The sequence below is a fragment of the Cheilinus undulatus genome, linkage group 6, assembly GCF_018320785.1.
Source record: "Cheilinus undulatus linkage group 6, ASM1832078v1, whole genome shotgun sequence".
Taxonomy (NCBI): Eukaryota; Metazoa; Chordata; class Actinopteri; order Labriformes; family Labridae; genus Cheilinus; species Cheilinus undulatus.
In genome coordinates this window covers 34,310,524-34,331,312 of record NC_054870.1, presented here as the reverse complement: position 1 = coordinate 34,331,312, position 20,789 = coordinate 34,310,524, and the positions used below count along the sequence as shown (strand labels likewise).

General features: G+C 39.6%; 1 long non-coding RNA gene across 3 annotated transcripts in view; it reads left to right on the top strand.

Annotated features, from left to right (window-relative positions):
- Window positions 1-3,804: 3,804 nt before the first annotated feature.
- LOC121511178 overlaps window positions 3,805-20,789 on the top strand; it is a 172,779-nt gene continuing 155,794 nt past the window's right edge. For 2 of the 3 annotated variants that reach the window (XR_005992025.1, XR_005992026.1), the window contains exons 1-2: window positions 3,805-4,073; window positions 7,109-7,353. This is a non-coding gene — a long non-coding RNA (uncharacterized LOC121511178). Of the gene's footprint in view, window positions 4,074-7,108; window positions 7,354-12,529; window positions 12,635-20,789 lie in introns of those variants that run through there. The other variant, XR_005992027.1, reaches the window with a different exon arrangement.

Genomic DNA, 20,789 nt, shown 5'->3' with positions numbered 1-20,789 from the left:
TCTGGAGTCACATTTAATCATGCGAGTTTCAATCTCTCCTGGGTATTTAATTTTTGGTGAATTATTACCACTTACAGCAGATGTGTGGTCTCACGACCTGATCTAGTCATCTCATGTGTGCATTCTGAAGACTATTACATGAAAAATCAGTTAAAACTGTCCTTTTGCCTGTTGTCTCCAATGTGCTGAAAACTGATTAAGATTTGAAAACTGTCTAGAATGTGGCCAGCCTTAGTAAGATCAACAATCAGTCACACTTTTTGCCAGGCTCTAATCTGCAACCAAATAAAAACGGCTCCACAACCCATTTTTGGGTTTGGACCAACCAGTTGAGAGCCACTGTGGTAGAGAAAAGTATATAAATGTGTGTGTGGGGGTGTGTGTGTGTGTGTGTGTGTGTGTGTGCGTGTGTGTGTGTGTGTTTAAATATATATATTTTTCCTATAAATACCACCCTGAGCATGTCTGCAAAAAGACAAAACAACAAATGATTTTCCCCCCTGTAGTTCTAAGTGTCTTAGAGTACTGTAACATCACATAGTACATGTGTCTGTCCAAACTTTAAAATCTAAACAGCTCCCCTCATTAAAAATCTGTTCAAAGATCTTAGGCCAACCACTCCATAGACTCTTAGACTTTAATCGTGTCAAGGCTGGCTAACAACATTGTCTCAGCATGCTCTCAACAGTGAAAATTAACTATTAATGTCAAACCTGAGATACAGGGTCTCATGTTGTAATAAGATCAGACTGAAGAACTCTTTTGAACACCAGCCGATGAAATTGAATATGCAGCTTAATCTTATCTCAAAGCATGCTGAAGGCTTCTGCATTATTCTGTGTTTGAAATGTTACATCAGATGTGTCTCCATATCTCTGTATCTTGTCTTTAATGTTGACTTTGTAAATGAAGCTGTTGTGATGCAGGTCAAACTTCCAACTTTAACAATAAAGTTCTATCAAACCCAATTAAATCAAATCAGAGAGACATGAGGCACGCCTTTGTCCCCTGGAACTTATATTAACCACAACATCAAGCCAAAATCAGAATAGGGTAGCGTACCCATTAAGCCCATTTGCAAATTTGAAGTCAGTTAAAAAAAGATGGGCCTGTATAATGCTATACATTATTTTGTCCAATCACACAATTTCTTAATTATATTTCAGTTTTTGTTTGGCAGCAATCACATTTTTCGATATTGAATAAGGCTCGCCTACATTTGTGCAGTCTCAAGGAGGCTCAGATGAAGTCACCTCAAAACTTTGGTGTTTTGGGACCCCTCAGAAAGAACCTCTTTTCAACTATTTTCAGCTACTGACTTGTTAAGTACATTCATATTATGTAATTTGAGAAATTATTGATTTGGTTTCTGTGTATAAACATGTAGTTTTTTGTCATTTCTTACTATTTGGTTTTATGTGAAAAGATTATTAATGCTAGCTAGCCTAGCGAGCTAATCACTAGTCATTACATGTAGCCCTACTGATAGATACACTGCTTAAGGATTAAAAATGATAAGTACACAAACTGTTTTCTGATTGATTTTACATAAATCTTCAAATTAAGACACAAAAAAGGGTTTGGTGGGTGAAATATTTTCAAAAAATATCTTTTTTCCAAGGTGGGCTTAAATGGTACAGTGACCCACAAAACAGCTAATATAAGCTAACTTTGAACAAGAACTCCTTGATAATTCAGAAAGTTTGGCAAAAGAGGGATAACTGTGATGGAAAGTTTTACAGCATATTTAGGCTACAGGCATTTCTTTATACATTTGTTTCATTTTGGTGAGAACATATTATCTTTATTTCCCTGGTAGTCACTGGAGAGCCATTTAAGCCCAGTGTGTTTCATTTAAGCCCATCTTATGTGTTTCAATGAAATTTTGAGGTTTGATAGCTTTTCACTGTAATCCTGTGTTGGATGTCGTTATACCTCACTAACTTCATTAACACGAGTACATCACAGATCACACACTGCCCAGAAGAATTGTTATGTCAGTTTATTTTGCATAATAATTTGTTTACAGTGAGAGAAATGCCAACAAAAAGGAAGATAATGATCTAAGATCAGACCTGGGAAAACATCTGTATTTTAATGAGTCTTTTCTGTAACTTTGGACTTGTTTGAGTGAATAATTGTTCAATTGCACTGTCTTAGTCACAATCAGAGGACATATGGGAGGAGTGACGTGTGGCTACAAGTATAAACTGCAACATCTGAAAGTGAAAAAAACACACTTTTCCTCTCCTGTAAGAGCAGAGTTGACCTCGTTGTAGCTGATCTGGCTTGAGAGTTTAAATAAGTTTCAGCTGACCTGATTGGGCTGATTGCAAAAGATTTATGTGCATCTTTAATAGGACCATAACAGAGGTCAATTTTGTTTCCATGCCTTGTGGGGCAGTTGATGCACTGGAGTAGAAAGATTATTGATTATAAATTGCTGTGGTTAAAGCTGCCAAGGACAAACTGGAATATGAATTAGGACAGAGTGCAGATTTTATTTTGGTAGTTTTCTTGGAATTTTTAAGGATACTTAAGGTTTGATTAATCAATACATGTCTAGATATCAATTGATTAAAACCAATGACATAGATTCCTTTTTTGTTTGAACTGATCAGAGATGATGTAGAAGTGCATTGTTCTTGAGTCCTGTCCTGCTTTTACAACTGAGATCTTTATCAAGCACTTACAGTATGTTGCTGCAGCTGTCAATAGTTCATTAATCCCACTGACAAGTGATGGTATTGTTTGAGCTTTAGCCTTTCCTAATTAATACTAAATTCATCAAAGCTTCCACATCTGTGATAACTTGATTAGCCACACTTTAGCTCATTTTATAAACATTTTTTTTATTTCTCCTTGGGGCACCCAGAGGCATCTAATTTCACCTGTGATCAATTTGCCTTTCACCTTTTCGTTTCTAGCCTGCAGCTCAGCCACCTGTAAGGATTACACTCAAACCACCTTCTTCACATTTCTGCACATCACTGCCTGCTAATTAGATTTCCTCCTCAGTGCTGTGGAGTCCAAAATCAGATAGCAGAGTAGAGATAGCCAGTAAAGTCGACTCAGAATTGTTTTGGGAATCACTGTATAAAACTTGGGCAGCCTCTGAAAAATATAGAACCTAAATGATAACTGTAAAGTTGTGTGTTATAAAAAAAAGAGGGCTAAGTGCTATAGAAGTTAAATATCACATTATGCAATTTATTCTGAACTTTCATTAACCTTTTTTCTGACTGGCCCCAAAGTTTTATTTTACAATCTTATGAAATATTAGTTGTCTTTCAGTGCATGTCCATTCCTGCCATCAGTCATTCCGTATTTGCAAACCATCTGATACTTCCATCATAACAAATGAAGGCAGCACAGAGTTGATAATGAATATTGTGATGAGTCAGTTATGGAAAGCGATTTTCCCCCAGACACATTAGTCACTGATACATGAACCAGTGCCTGGCTGTCATTTTAACAGCTTATATTCTGTGATGCAATGGAGAGAGGTAAACTAATTTACATCCTACAGTGGTGGGAGGGGGAGTTAACAATGTGAGCAACCCCTTGAAAAAAAAGCTGTAAAGTTGTGTGATAAAAAAAAAGCTGTTATTTATGGAAAATAAACTATACATAATAAGACACAGAATGACTTCTATTTAACGTTTAAAAAGATATCTAAAATAAAATTGATAGGGCCTATTTATATTTTTTATTTACGTGATGACGTTGGACTGACGCACGTACTCCTGTTTGATGCTGGTTCATTTGGCACAGGTGTAATTGATTGCTCTGATAACACAAACATCTTACTTGAAATGTTGTGGGCATAGAATAGTATCTAAGCGTTATATCGATTCAGTGAAATAAAATTAATGTAATTGTTAGCTAACTGTAGAACTGTATTCTTTACCGTTGATAATTAAAAAAAAACGAAAAGGGACTTTTAACAGTTAAGCTGCTCATGCTAGTAATAAAGATGCTAACGCAGTGACGTTTCTGCCAAAAATTGAAGCTAAAGAAGAAGGACAGTGAAGACGACCAGTAGAACTGTCTCTACAAGTGGCATTTAAACGGTAAGTTTACTTTTTCTAACCTATTTTTAACATGAACTGTGTACTTCTGTAAAACTTTAGCCACACCTGTTACGACGTCGCTTGCTATCCACCTACAGTAGATCTGGTGTTATTGTTTCCTCAGTAACGGCAGGAGAACCAGCTCAGCCTGCCGCCTTATTATATATTCACGGATGTTTTAAAGTGAATAATGTGTGTTGAGTTGGTCGGTGTTGAAAACAGGAGATGACAGGTGAACGCAGGATGTACTCGGGGTGAGATGACAGTTGTTCAGTTTGTTCCTGAGAGAAATTTAAAGGAGGCAGATTTTTATCTAGACATCAGTCAGGTGTCAAGGGTGTTACGCACTGGGAGATGCAGGTAGATTTGGGAGGGATACTTACTGTTCCACAGGAGATGGTTTGGGCAAGTTTAAAGCCTGGCACTGTCTGTCAGTCGGCGAAGGGGAGAGTGGGGTGAGCTGTGCCAGTTTTTACTCAAAGTGACTTTAAAGTGAGACCGTGACAGTAATGCCTCCAACTTAGGTATGTACATACTGTATATTTCAGGATGTGGTGCATCCCTGGGAACAATAACTTTGGATCTGAAGAAATTTAAGAGATCTAGCTTTTGGAAAAAACGAAAAGGTGGTCTCGTGGCACAACTTGCCCCTGGTGCGGGGTAAATTGTGCCTTTGGAGAGAATACATTGGGGTAAATTGTGCCAGAGATTATTGAAGATTATTGAAGTAAAACAGAAAATTTTAATCTCATAAACTGTAATGCTATAAAAAGGCAAGACAAATTCAATACAACATTACTCATTTAGGGTTTATTTAGATATCGTCACCATATTAAACTAATGGCATAAGTCATATTTTCTAGTTTTTGGGGAAACACAAAAAACCTAAATACACAATATTGATATTTTTGAATCATTTCAGGCAAAAAGGCTTTGGCAATAGATGCCTGTTGACGTACATAGAACGCTGTCTGTCAATTATGCAACATATACGAATAAAGTGATTTAGGCCAATTTCTGAACATCTCATTGTGAGATTGGCCACTTAAAAACCGAATAAACTGCTCTTTAATAACATAGTGCAAACTCAAAATTGAAATCAGTGTTAGCCAAATTAAACAAATGGCAGGTAAATCAAACACTGCTGAGGCATGTCCATCTCCTCACTCCTCCAGCCGTTCTTGGTGTGTGGTGGTGTGGATATGTTAGAGTGGGTGTGTTGGTGTGTGGGTTCGGGTCGAGGTCTGTTGGTCTGGGATTTGTGTCTCTGGGTGTGTGGGTCTGCATGTGTGGGTCTGGATTTGTGGGTATTTGGGTCTGGTTGTGTGGGTTTCAGGGTTTGGGTGTGTCTGTGGGTCTGGGTTTGTGGGTGTGCCACTGGCACAACTTAACCCAGGTCCTATGGCACAAATCACCCCCAGCCCCACCATTTTGACAAACCAGCATGATCCAGCATTTTAGAGTCAACATCATGCTAGCTGTATAGACTCATTGTGTAGCCTACTGAAGCACTAAAACGTGTGAAATGTTTTCAAACTTGTCTGTAATTGTTTAGACACAAGAATCAAAAAATCTTGATCATAGAAAATTTACTTTGAAAGGCAAAAAGCATTTTTTTTAGCTAAAATCTGCTTACCTCTCATGCCATGTGTCTCTCTTTTATGCAGGATGACTAAAATGGATGGCTCTTCGAAAATATGTGGTCACATGACCAATTTCTTCTATAGTTTTCTAGATACAAGGGGTGGCACTACTTCCCCCCGGCACAAATCCGCCCACTCTCCCCTTAAGTTTATTTCATATACCTGACAGTTCCATGGGACGATTCTGTGGAGGAAGCTTATGAAAGGAAACGTTATGCTGGAAGGAAAGTTAGGGTTCGTCCAGTAAAAGTGAGGTGTACAAGGTTTGTAGAGAGGTCAGCTGTTCCATAACTTATAGAGCTGGGATTGCAGGAGCAAATTTTGTAAAAGACAGTTAAGGAGATGTTAAATGAAGCAGTGTAGGCCAGTCAGTGGATTTGGATGAAGAGGAATAATGCCAGCTAGAGGAAAAAATAAAGGTTGATGAAACTCCTTAACTCCTCTAATTGTTATCTTCTCAAAATCTGCTCTTTTTTCTCTTCCCTCATGATAATGAGGAAGTAGAGGGAGGTAGTCCTGTATGCTCAGTTGACTTGTGAAGGCAAATAGTAAGGGGGTTAGAGGTTTCTTCACTGAGTGCTTATCCTTGTTGGAAGGCACTAGTATCTTGGGTTTATTCAGAATGCATGCATTATATTATTAAGTCTATAGGATGGAATTACCCATGATTTTGGTGATACATGCATTAAGCTGTTCTGATCTGGTGAAATTTTTAAAGTTGGAGTTAAGTGAAAATAAAAAATAAAGTCTTTTTTTTTTTCAAACTAGAAAACAGAAAAGAATAAACAAACAAAATTAGCTTGCTGCCACTGCATTTGGGTAAGGGAATTAAAAAAAAGCAATACCAATGATAAGCTTATCTTGTTTTGCTGAAGCTTATTCATTATAATTATTTTGCTTACCAGCTTTATTATTAGAACCTGCTTTAAACAATCCAGCCTCCTAGTATCTCTCCCAGACAAATTACCTTGTGCAGCTGCTGTTTACATCCATCCAGCCACTCTGTAGCACAAAATTACATTATGATGATGCACTTTAAGCAGCCAAGCACAGTCCTCATCACCTCCTTCCTTCCATACTCTCTAAATACAATTCAGTTTTCATACGGACCAAAGAGACCACTGGGAGTCATCTCTATATTACCTTGTCTTCCACATGGATCAGAATGACACACATATGAAAAAGATGCTTATTATAGCTCTGCTACACAATTGTTTTCTTCAACTTACTGAGTGAGCTTAAAGATCTGTCAATGTGCCTAGATCCTGAACTTTCTCACAAGGAGTGGTAAGGCTTGTCATTCAGGTGCTAAGACAAAATCCTCAAAAAGCTGGTGGTGGACTCTATGACACAACTGGAAGAAAAAGCTGACCCCTTTTTCATATCCTGCAGGCTAAAAGGCTCAGCTTGGACTTCAGGACCTTCTGCAACTTCTAAAGTCTATCACTGAGACCATCCTGACTGTCTACATCACAACCTGAAAAAACTTCCCTCAGCTTACTGATAAAAAGAAAATTATTACTGCTGAGCCTATCAGACAGAGTTACATAAAAGGAGAAGACCAACACTATCCTCAAAGAATCAAAGGGATGCAGCTGACAGTTTCATAGCATCATGTCCTGCACCACCAGGCTCAGGTAAGATTTTATTCTTAATGCCTTAAGAGGGAAGACTGACAGACTGAACTACTGAGGTCATCACTCTGACACTTTTCCTGAAGTTATCAGTCTGACTCTTCATCCACACCTCAGTGATACTCATGACACATTACCTGTACAACATATACCATGTATTTGTCAGTGCACAGCTGTCTCAAATCATGCTCTCACCTGTCTATAACCTGTCTAGACATACTGTGACAGCCTGACTAGACTGGCTGTCACAGTGTGATATATTTTATTTAATTAACATTAAATTACACCTTCATTTATGCATACAGTGAACTCATTGGATGATTCTAAGCACTATTCAAAGGAGAGTGTAGATTCAGACCTTGTGCAAAGTACTGCTGCCTTTAACTTTCAATATGCTACACAAAGCCAATGTTTGAAAAGGCTAATGGATAAAAGCAAGTTATATGAGGAAGAGTTCCATACCTGTGGGTTCCAGATGGCAAAGGCTCATCTTCTTTTAAAACCAGTCAGGTTATACAAACTGCTGGTAGAACCCTACTAGAGGATCTCAGGCAGCAGTTAGGCTCCTAGGGTTGGCAATTCCCAGATTTGGTTGAGCCTGTCCATTAAAGACTTAAAAACATTCAGTAAGATCTTAAAATCAGTTCTAAAACTCTAAGGAAGCCAGAGATGAGAACTGGTGTTATGGGGTCACTTCCCTTGCTGTGCATAAAAATGAAAGCAGAAGCATGAAATCATAAAATACTATGGAAGAAATATGCAAAATATTCTAAACATATGTACAATTAAGTATGAATTAAAAAAAATAAAGCATAATATAAAAAATACAATTATTGATAATATGTCTATATTGTTGCATGAACACTTGAAAATAAATAATGATTGATGGAATAGGTATTTGGGCTGGAAATGATATATTGCAACAGGGCAGACTAGATGAAAACACGTTTGCCATTTTCACATTTCCATTACAGTTGAATAAAAAACAAAGAAAAAATAATGGAACAAAGATAAACCTATGAGCCATGACAAGCTTTTGGGCTTAAGCATACTCTTAGTGGTGTTAAACTAGTTTATTAATTCAACATTTATTTTAAGCCTTATATGAACACAGATGCTGCAACATTTTGGCCACAAGATGGCGCCTGAAACTTACATCTGTGATCTGACAGCTGCCTGTGAGATGAGAGAGCAAATCAAGTGATGCAAATTACTTATAAAGAGGCTGTAGTAAATACTGAGCTGACTAAGTGGAAATTAAAGATATAGTATTTTAATGCAGCTCTCTTTGAACATTACAGGGCCTGCAGCATTGCTGATGGTTTTACTAGTGTGTGGGTTCTTGTTGCGTGCATGCACGTGGCGTAAATTATGACACTGATATTTCATTTGGACTGTTAGACAAACATGAGATAATAAAAACAAATATTAGCTGATTAAACCAAGCCTCAATTAAGGGCCCTTTTTGAACTTAACTTTCATTTTTCATTTTGCTGATGTTAATCTGTCCTTAATTACAGTTTTCTGGGCAGACCATTAAATATCGCTTAAATATTAATGTTGTTGACTGGATGCAATTTTTAAATGCAAACATGCAAATAATTATTCTGTTTACATTACTGAGTTGTTGCTTATCCTGCCAGCCTAATTACTTAACATTTCTTTCAATCAGATTATTTTCCACTGTCTAGCATGTAGAGGACAACAGATCACTCCTATTTTGGGAGAGCGGTGCCTAGGCAGACGGTAGATTCAAGTCCATCATCATCTCCTCATTTCCTGCAGCTATTTAAGACTGTGCCTCTCAAAAATAGGCGCCCGATGACCGCAGCTGGAGCTATCTGGGGACCTGCTTTCAAACTAATTTGAGGATATTAGGATGTCTCTGAGTGTTTTGTTTTGACATTTCTATACCTTCACAAGACCGTTGTGTGCACGAAGCGTGTGCCATCTGACTTAATGCCATTTTAGAAGTCATCTTAGATGTTTTTGGGTTTCCATAACTATATATTGTACATCTTGAGTGCTTTATAATTTCTATGCTGCACATTGTTATTTTGGAAATGTTCTCAAAACCCAAAGTAAGGCTTAACTGACAGACAGGTCTCGCACACTCACACATACACACAGAGTGCAGCTCAGTGAGCCCAGTCCTACGACATCCCGCCCAAAGGTTATATTCTATCCGAAATGTTGGGTGTGTAGTAAAATACATGCTCCACACTGTCTGGCTCTCCTAATGAAGGGGTTTATGACTGGTAGTCCTGTGTTTGTACCATGTATCATGCACGGCTGTATCACTGGATACAAGGTCAGATCATATCTCATCCTATATCTGCCAACAGTGCAAGTCTGCAATCAGAGCTCAGTCTATCAGACAGAGTGGAGACATTATTTCAGGACATGAAGCCACCATTCAAAAGAGAAAACAATTTTGATTGCTTCTGATACATGAAAGTGTATTTGGAAGTATTTTGGATGCATTTTTAGCACTCATTGTTTTTGTTGTTATAAAAAAGGACATAGTGGAGTTTTCACAAAAAGCTTTTTTTGTGTTTTTCTTAGTCAGATGCAGCTTTACGTGGCCAGACTTGTCAGACTGTGAGCTTTCAGCACCCACAGTGTTAATGTATAATGTCAACGCAGTAGGGAGCCTTGTTAAAAAGCAATTAAGCCAAAATGATTTAAACATTGTGTGGTTTGGCCATCGGCGAGCGTCGAGGTACACACTGTGTTGTTGTCTTAAAATGAGAATTTCACTGTCTGCTCACACTGAAAACCGCTATTTGTGTGAGTGTAGCTCTAACCACACTTTCCCACACCCGCCAAACCATACCAAACCACAGACTTCAGATGAGTATGCGCACCACACACACACTCTTGCACACAGAAACACACACACACACAGAGTATTCACATGAAGAGTAATTGAGGGGTTTGACTAGTTTTTGGTGCATTAAAACAGTAGCAGTTTTAAATGACAGGGGCTGAGACATACTTGCATTGATGTCTGTGAGACTGGTAAAGATGGCTGATTACTCAAAGAGGACGTGGCATTCAGTAACTCTTATTATATTCCTCTTTATTCAGAGGAGTTTGACTGAATCACACCATTTAAGCTGTTCCTGACTGTAATACATGCTTAATCCGTGGCTTTCTCGCTCACTAGATTTGTTTCTTGAGTGATTTCAGGCACAAGCCTTTCTGCAAACAGTGGTCTTATTTTTGATGATCCAAACATTACTGCTGACAGTTCAGACTCCTGCAGATGCAACCAAGAGCTATTAAGATGTTCTGTTGTTGCCGGAGCAAAAGCTCATCCCATATTCCATGTGATAATTGCCATTATGTTCAAGTCTCCCTGTCAGTCTACCAGTGTTACGTAAGCGCCAGTTTGAGTTCCAGTGGCCGTTGTCTTAGACAAAGATTAGTGCTAGGCCAGAGTCAGACACTTTTTTAGCTGTTGGCAGATTGTTAGCTTACACTCTGTGTGTAAAATGTGCTCATCACAGCCAGACTGCTTGGATGTGGTTTGGAACATCTGTGTGGTCCCGCTCCAGAAGAAGACAGACAGGGGAGAGACGGAGGGTGAGGGGAGGAGAAGGGAGGGTTGATGGGACCCCAGGGCTGCTCAGAAAGAAGCCCTCAGTTTTTCCATCACTGCTGTCGCCACCAGCACCATGGTGGTTGTGTTGCCTCTGAGCTGAGCCAGAGGACAGATGCAAAAATGTGTTTGTGTGTGCAGGAGAGGAGAAATTCAGAGGGGACAAAGTGACTGTGAGGGGGGAGCCGTCAGTCTCCTCCACGACTGATGAAGCTGAAGGTTAAGTCTGGCAATTCATGGAACGTCAGTTGGGGGCAGGGAGAAAGGGAGGGGGGCTGCGTTTAGAGGTGCCTTGGTCCAAACCTGCGGTCTGCTCCCCCACCACCAGCAGCAGCAGCACCACCACAGCCCAGCTCCCCGCCTGCATGCGTGTGGTGTTTATTTACGAGCCTGTTTAACCACGGCGCGGTCCCTGTGGTGGACTGACACAAGATGACAGCAGCCTAAATGTCTTGGCCTTTAAATCCAGCCCTAATGGTCGCTTTAGTGCCGCGTAGACAGGCACTGGGATAGGCGCCTGGGGTCTTTTCATAGGGGCCCTCTGAGTAACACATCAACTAACACATCCATGGGCCACCATCCAAAGACTTATTACTACCTGCTTCTGCGGCTGTGGCGCCACTGATTTAGCCATGGCTGTGCAGGGAGGGACAATGCACTCATGAGAATTGACACTGCGCACCTATTACATTGAATTTGGATGTAAATGTCTTTTTAATATCTGTGTCTGGAACAGTTTTGTATGGCCACTGGAAGATTGGAACTGTTTCGAGATCAAAACATGGTGGTGTATTATGATGTTTGAGATGTCTGCACTCTAGAAGAGCTCAAATTTTAGCCTGTAGTTGGATTTCTACAGCAGAAAAGCAGAAGTTTTTTTGTTTTGTTTCTAGCATTTCATTGTAGTTCAGACTAGAGAACAAAGAGTTAATTCCTTGTGTTTTTGCCCAAAGTAACTCTGTGGTAACTTAATAGCAGATGTGAGTGTTATTGGGCAAATTATATGCAATATGAGAGCAAACATACACTTCACATAAAAACTAACCTGCATAAACACACCATTCATAACTGCATACCATTCTGTGTGGGCTTGCCAGCCAATGCAATTAGACGCTTTCTGAGAGGAAGAAAAGATTATCATCCAAAAGCTTGTGCCTTGCTCAATTCATGTGAAAAGAGAGATGTTTATTGTGAGTCAGAGTCAGCCTGTCAATAATCCACGACAGATCTGCGTTAAAGTCATTCTGATCACACCTCTGGGATCTGTGAGAGGAAACAGGCAGAGGGAAAAGAGTTGCCCACAAATCCCATGGGAATCCATCTCTGCAGAACAGTCTTCTCCTGAATCACCTGCCAGGCTCACTGTTGTTACCCCGACCTCAGCTTGTTGCTCAATGCCGCACACATATACACACACAAGCACACAAAGGCTTTGAGCTTCAATCTGCATGCTGTGGTCCTGTGCAAACACAGATCAGACCAGACTCATTGGGCCGTGTCTCTGGCACTCATCAGGCTGTTTGTACTGCAATTTCCTCCCTGCTCTTATCCATGTTTTGTCCACTGTCATTCCAGGAGGATTATGGGATGCTTTCATCATGCAGGAACATCAACTGAAGCAGTGGGGGAAATGCAAAAGGAGGCATGTTGTTTTGCTCCTCTCGTCACACATAGAGTTATCATCACATACCATAATGGATGCGGCAGTCAGGAGTTATCCTTGGAGCTAATTATTATTTTGTGGCTGCTCTCCTGCCCATCCAGACAAATAGTGTATTTTTAGCAAACTCAGACTCTATTCTTCTCTCTCTGACTGTAGAAAGGAGTGAGTTATACTGTAGTGATTTTATCATTCTCTAAAGGTCGGTGCTATTGGATATTTACATTATTATTTTTATGAACATTTGCTAAAATCCAGAAAATTCCTGAAATGCTTGATGTTAGCTGCATCCAGAACCCAAATAGGCAACTTTTTTTACCTTGAAGTTACCCTTAACTTTGCCTGCCAGCCCCATAGTAAAATTTCCTGATGAAGTTGGTTAGCTGTTAAATGAATGACACAGGAAATATTAGGGCAGAGTCACCTCAAACAAGGCAGAGGTGATGATGACATTATAAACATGTTGTCTTCCACTTCTTTGTTGTACTGTGAATGTGAAATTGCACATAACAAAGATATGATGGCAAAGAAAGACTTTCTGCTAGACACTGTTGCCTCTTATAAGTGGTAATGAATATTTGAAAAAAAATTACATTGCAGTTTAATTTCTCATATATGAAGCAATAAGGAAAAAAAGATATTCCCCATAAATGCAGTGAGTTTCCAATAAATTTTTATAAAAAAATGTACGTTAAACTGATGATAAATGAGCTGTTTGCAGCATCTTTCTTATGAATTGAAAATAATTTCAGCATTTTTATACCACTAGGTTTGCAGCAATGACTCTCAAGATTAGAGATGGGTACCGAATTAGCTACTTTTATAGGTACCAACTATGGGTGAGGGAAAAAACAATACAGCATAGTATTGTGATATTTTGTCTGGTTATTATCGTATCGTCTTCTCCACCAAGAATTGATTTTTTCAAATTAATTCGAATTTGAACGGAAGTCTATGATAATGGGAAAACAAAAACAATTGCTTGGATAATTGTTGGTCCAGTAAGATCAGCAGAGGTGACGGTCATAGAGCAGGAGAAAGAAAACATGGCAGCATCAGGGGAAGGACATTAGGAATGCAAGAAGGGCACCAATGGGATGAAAATGACGTGAGGTCTGCAGAAATACGTCAAACATCAGGGCAAGACTAATGCTAAATCAGCTAAACAGTTGAAAAAATGGTATAGATTGCAATATATGGTATCGTAATACTCACCGTATTGCAAAATATTTAAAATTGCAATAATATCGAATTGTGACCCAAGTATCGTGATATTATTGTATCATGGGGCCACTAGTGATCCCCATCCCTACTTCTGCCAAACAGAATCATGTGGATATCAACCATGGGAATATACCAGATGAAGGCACACGCTTGTTCTTTCAGTCACCTCACAGACTCAGTAAGTGTGTAACTCCGCCCACTTCAGACTTATGAAAAATGCTCAAAAGTGGGCACTTTGGTACTGAGAGGAGGGAGGGGAAAAGGACAGGGTTTTCCAGATGAGGCGGGAATGACAGTGATGTCCCTTTGCCAGAAAGTGACATAGAGTCCTGCAGCACAGCTGCCTCAGAGCGACCTTTTTAGGTGGAGGGTTTTTTTCCCCTCCATAGTCCCCTGAAGCAGGCTATAGTGTGGTGGAAGACCATGGTGGTCCTAAGCACTACCTGTTTGGGCTTTTGGCTCCAGCATTACTAAAACGTTACTAAAACCGGAGCTCTCACCAAGGCAGTGCAGGAAGGAGAGGATGGGGGTGGTCTCTGAATGGTAAAGTTGGTAAGAGGTGGTAACATTCTACCGGTTATATAGAGTTTGTGACGTAGAAACCCATCAGTGGTAGGTTTCTATGTCAGATAAGCCACACCTTTTCAGAAAAGATTTTTCAAAGCAGATGTCTCTTTGAGCTAATTTAAAGCCATAAAATGTAAATTTTTATCAGTTTGGTGCAAATGTCAGAAATAACACCAGCATTGATGTGTTTTATCCTAGTTCAGTCCGATAAATTAGTGTACAGTTAAAAAAAATGTTAAAGTGTTTACTACCTCTTTAAGAAATGGTATGGATTGCCTAGTGTGAGTGCGTCCAAAAAGTTCCTCTCCATCTCTCCGACTTGGCACAGCTGGTACCTTAATGAATCTCTCTGTCAGGATGAATGGATTCAGAGTGATTTTGAAGGAGTAACAGAACCACAGGCTCATCCTCACTGCTTATTTTCATCAGAAATGAAACAATTTGCCACATTCTATAAATTTTTGTAGTAAATACAAATAGAATGTAACGGATTTAATGTGCAAGGTTCAGGTGCGTGATGTTTTTTTTTTTGTTTTGTTTTGTTTTGTTTTTTGGATTAAGGCTTGGTTATGCTTCTGCGTGGACCTGCGCATGATTGATTGATGAGTTAGGAATGGGCTCTGCTCCTACCAGAGAAGTTTTTTTTTTTTTTTAAAGAACGGCACAAGGATAGAAGATAAGCAGTAGATGTAGTTCATGGTAGAGGAAGTAGTTTGTTTACATGCATTTATAATTTGTAATACTTTAGTTGGTGAAACATTATACATATATTTTTTTATTTGCATATTCACACACAAAAGTACCAAAAATGGATACCATTGTGTACTGGTACTGGTTCAAATGTGAAAGGTACCCATCCCTTCCCCAGACCGGTGCTGTCATACATGACAAGAAGTGATATAGTTAATTATATTCAATAAGCTTTTGAACCATAACTCTTTTACTTGTTTCTGCTCTTGAAGCTTGCCGTTGTGCCTTCTCATTGATGCTATTGATGCCTTTGAATCCCTTGCGGCAGCATTTTCAGCAGGACTGGAACTCATGTGACTTACTAGGACTTAAATAATTAAATCCACACCAGTAAACCCCATGAACGTCTTTTTATCCATTTCAACCCAATTACGACCATTCATTACCGCTAGCTTGAATGCTAACCATCATATTGTTTACCCTTTGTGAGGGTCTGTCAGCCAATGGCAGGCTGTTCTGTCATCACGTCATGCTGCCTGAATAGATCATAATGTAGAGAGATAGAGCCTATGATGCAGCCCCTTGTATTATTATTAAATATTTAGCAGTAAAACTCAATTGTCATCAGAAAACCAACTTTAGGGTCACAGCGATGCTGTACATTATGATTCTGTTTGTTGAGCCATGTTCTGAGTCAAATATAGGTCTAAAATAATTTGCTAGTCTGTAGAGTCAGTCCAGAAAGTTCAAAGCAGTATCAGATCAGCACTCAGCACCTTGGCATTGGTATTGGAATCAGTATCGGGAAAGAAAAATGGTATCAGAACATCTCTAGCTGTGGCTAAGTCCAAGCTAATCACTCCACTAGCAGGCATTGTATACAGCCACTCCCTACAACTAACCTTCTCCCTGTAACTCTCACAAACTCATGCCAAAGCAGGTCGGCAGAAGACTGAAAACACTTTTCTGTCACAGAAAGCTTTCAGTGTTGCCCTCTGTGCTTGTTTTCATAAGGAAATGCTGTCCAGTTCTGACAAAAGTGCCATTGTGGCTAATTCCAAGCTAATCACTCCAATAGAAGCCATTGTATACAAGCAGGGTTTTTCCTGCATATCAAATTAGTAGGTAGCTGCCTCCAGCAGCCAGACCTGCTAAAACGGAAAAGAACTGTGAGTTTCCAAAATTTCCTGCATTTTCTTCCCAAGAGCAGATACATTAGATGAACGCTGTACTGTGTGTGCGTGAGCTAAAGTCACACACACAGAGTAGAGTGTGTGTGAGCTTCAGATGCACACAAAATAGAGAAGACTTATATGTTTCAAGGATAAACACAGAGCTTTCTCTGCATTTCTCCCTCCATTTATGCTGTAGTACTAGGGCCTTATGATTTCCACATCAAGAAAACTCATCAGTGCTTCAAGTTATTTTACCTCACCACACCAGAGAATCACGGAGAGAGAGAGAGGTGTGTCTGTGCGAAGGCACACAGCTGAAGTCACAACTTGAAGACCTGCTCACCTCTCGAAGGCTTCAAACTTGAGTCGTACGGACTCGTGATTTTATGAAGTCCCGTCGTTAATGATGTTACATTCGAGTATCAGTTAGTTTAATAATGCCTCCCGTAGATACTGTAGTTCCCTTTGGTTGTTTAACGAGCCAACATGTGTCTGCATTTACGTAGCGGTCTGATATGAGGCAAATGGACAGACAGCAATGTAGAGAGCGAGATGAGTAGAGAACCGTTACAGTCAGGAGTAGAGCACAATGAAGAATCAAACTGCATGGACTCCTACATAATGTAAGAGTAAAAAAAAAAATAGGTAACAGGTTTACTTTTAACCATTTAACTTTAATGTGACCTTCTTAATAAGTTACTATAACTCTTTTTGAGAGAACAGAAGGATTTCTTCATTTACATTATAAACATCAGTTAGGACCCAGTGTGATTATAGACGTGGATGCATCTTAAAATGTTCAAAACATCTGACTGTGACACTGGTTATAATTATTTTATATCAGGGTTAGCCAAACAACAGCTCCTGGGCCAACTGTGGCCCTTTGTCAATAAATTTAAGGTTATTTCTATTTTATTAGTGCAAATTTTATTCATTTACATAAACAAGACACTCTTTTTATGGTAAAATTAGTGGAAAGGTTAAAAAACGTAATTTCAAAAAATTAAAATGGAAAAACAGAATTTGGCAAAAAAATAAAACAAAATTTGGCAAAAAAACAAAATGGATTTCATAGGGCCCTACTGTAGGCTCAGCATATAAAAGTGCACTGCCCCGGTATATGGATGCATTTCCACTGTTTCAGTCGCGCACATGTGGGCTGGTTAGCATGCCATGTTTATGTAATTCATTTTTGGTAACATCTTTTTTAATGATGAGACCTCATCATGAGAGTGTGATTACAAAGACTGAGCGCCAGTCAGACGTATCACTTAACAAGAAATAAACCAGTATTGATGATTAGCGGAACTTTAAACAAGATCAAAACTTGTTGCAAACTTGCTGTTTATGATATATTGTGAATAAAATATGGGTTTAAGAGAATTGCAAATCATTGCATTCTGTTTTTATTTGCATATGACACAGCGCCCTAACCTCTTTGGCAACGTGGTTGTATACTGTAGCAGGCAACAAAGGCATTGAGAATAAATAAAAATACATCAGTCACTTACTGAATATCTCTGCATCTTCTATAGGTCATAGTAATACATTTTACTGTGGTAAATGCATGCAGCTGCATGAAGATGCAAATTTTCTTCTTGCAGATGATACACCACTCTACAGAGCTGACACAAAGATTTTGATCACTTATTTATACTTAAAACAAGCAGCTAAACATCCAAACAACATCCGGTATGTTCATCCGCAATAATGTACATGTAACCGCCTCTGCAGCTGAGAGAGCACACTGGTACGCACTCATCTATGCAAGCATGTCATTGGTCACATATGCATGGCATTAACAAAGACACAAACAAGGCCAGGGTGTACCACAACCCTGTGATTAGACTGAGTTATGAAGATATCAAGATGCACTCCAGAAAAGTATGATCCACTTTCCCTAAAAAGCTAAACGGATGAGCTTTTAATGTAGCTCTTTTTCTTGGTGACATGAAATAACTCTGGCCATGATGATGGAGTCTGAAAAAGGAGCCTAAATTTCAAAGGAACTTATGTTTAAAAGATCATTATCCCACAAGAAATCCAAGACAGTCATCTAGCTGTAGGTATCCTTGAGGTTATCAGAAATTTTAACAGTTTAGGACTTCTGATACCATGTGGTTTTTAATACAATCTGATTTGATACAATCTGACATTTTGATGATCAGTAATGTTAAAAACTACAAAAGCTTAAAAAAATACTACATCATTCTCTCTGACAATTGTGTAGGAGACAAATGAGTCGATTAAAATTGCAGGAACACTGCCTCAATTGCCAATATAGACGGTGTTCAGGGGTTTGTCTGCAGTATTTTCGCGATTTAAAGCAAGAAATTATCTGAAATTTTGTCTAGAAATTCTGTTTTTGAATCCTTATAACTGCAGAAGAGCTCAGACAATGACATCCTTGCATTGAAATAGAGGCCTGACTGCAGCTTTCCATCACATCACTGATCAATGAAATGTAGACAGGCACAAAATACACTGAGGGCAGCGTTGCCACAAGGCCCCACTGTATCATAAATCACCATGAGACCACCATGATAGATCACCGCACAAGGCTTAGAATCAGGCCACTCTTAATGGAAATCACTTACGCATAACCCCTGTAAATGATTAAAGCTGAGGTCACATGTGACATTTTGCGTGTCAGCAGCCTCTCTTTTAACCTTAAATAGTTTTTGTAGGTTCAGATGCTTGTATTCTGCCTTGATTTTGTAGATTTTTTTGTAGAATTGTTTCCTTAGAGTGTCTGATGTCCTACTTTCATTCTCAGGAAAACAATCATTCTGTTAGCCACACTCAGAGATGTGCAATTTGGTTTTGTGTCAATATACATCTTTGCAGGATCATATCCAGTCCTACCTCTCAACACCTCTTCTATTTCTGCCAACAGACTTTGAGAGGTAGCAACTCTCGACCTGATTGGCCAAATTTAGCAGCCCTGCTCCATGGGAAACGCTGGACCATGCAGGTTGCATAACTCTCCCTCTCAAGAGGTCGCTCCTTATTTCTTTTTCTCCCCTGTCCTCCTTTCAGTAAACACCTCTACTTTGACAGGAGTGGCAATTTTCATCTCACTGATTGAAGAGTAAAGCTGCTGCTGGTCCGCCACACAGACTCCTGCCCTGCCCTGCCTTGCTCCCTCTCTCACTTTGTGCTATCAGTCATTTAAAAGAAACCTCCCCCATAATCTTAATCCTTCAAGTCTCAAGGCCCCTTAAGAACTGAGTCTGAGCCTTCACTGTCTCCTCTACTTTGTTTTCATTCACTCTTGAGATACAAAACAGCTCATTTACAACTTCTAAAAAGTTCTGCAATCATAAAACTTATTTTCCTAGAGCGTGACTTTTGCACAAATCTGCACATGCAGGCTAATGAGTATGTTACACTCATGGACAAACAAACAGAACTTCATTAAGTCCACCTTTAATGAGCTGACTGCTTGCAATAACACAAAGAACTACTTCATTCCTCCTCCCTTAATCTGCCAGTAGCCTGTCCCTTTGATAGAGCTGCTTAATTGTAATGACTCTGTCTGTTTGTCTTGGGATGAATGAGGCTCTGGGATAGGAGGGAGGCAGCGGGCCCAGACCACAGCAGCAAGACTCGGCAGTGGTGGTGATGACGACTAACAGCTCATCAGTATTGGAGGTGGAGGGCACCTCATCAAAGACAATCATCTAAACTGTCCCCCTGCAGATTAGAGCTGCAAGTGGCCGAGGCCTCCAAGCAACGACTTAGGATAATCTTTACCTCACCAAAGCCTTGACTAATAGGGGGAAAATAAAACTCTACCACAGATTGTGTCTAGACGGAGCCTTAATCTACTCTGATGACTTAATCTAAGAACTAGCAGATGAGGATATTGGCATCATTGGTCTAGTTTGGAGGAAGAATTAACACTGAGGCGCACGAGTAATAAGTAAACAAATGCTCGCACCCAAAAAGTTACAATACATACCGCACTACACACCTTTTACATGTGACGTCATAATTTCTCTGCCCCAACCCAGGAAACAAGGAGACACATAACTTACTGGATACTGGTGCTAAATACTCATTCAGTTCCAGAGTGAATCTGCACATGAAAGGCTAGGGAGCTTTCACTTACAGCTATACCATTTTCCCCCTGGACTGTTTTGGGTTCACACTGCAATAATCCACCGCAGCACACACCGAAGAAAAGCTGTGCTCGCCTCTTTACATCATAGCCTGCCTTTCCCACTGCATGTGTAAACAAATACCATGTGTAGCCTGCTAGTTGCACTTTGCATTTAAGGCTCTAGTTTGCTTGTTATTCAACATACAAAAAAGTGTTTTGAGTCAACTTGGAACAGTGAGGAGCTTAAGTGCCTAATCAACGTCTGGGCAGAGGTGGATGAGCATATATCAAAAGTCTGAAACCACTCACAAGAAGAAGTAACATTGCAATGCAGATGGATCAGCCCGATTCCATGTCTGTCAGTAGGTAGATCCATCTTGCAAAGCTTCAGTCTGAAACTATTATGCCAGGTCT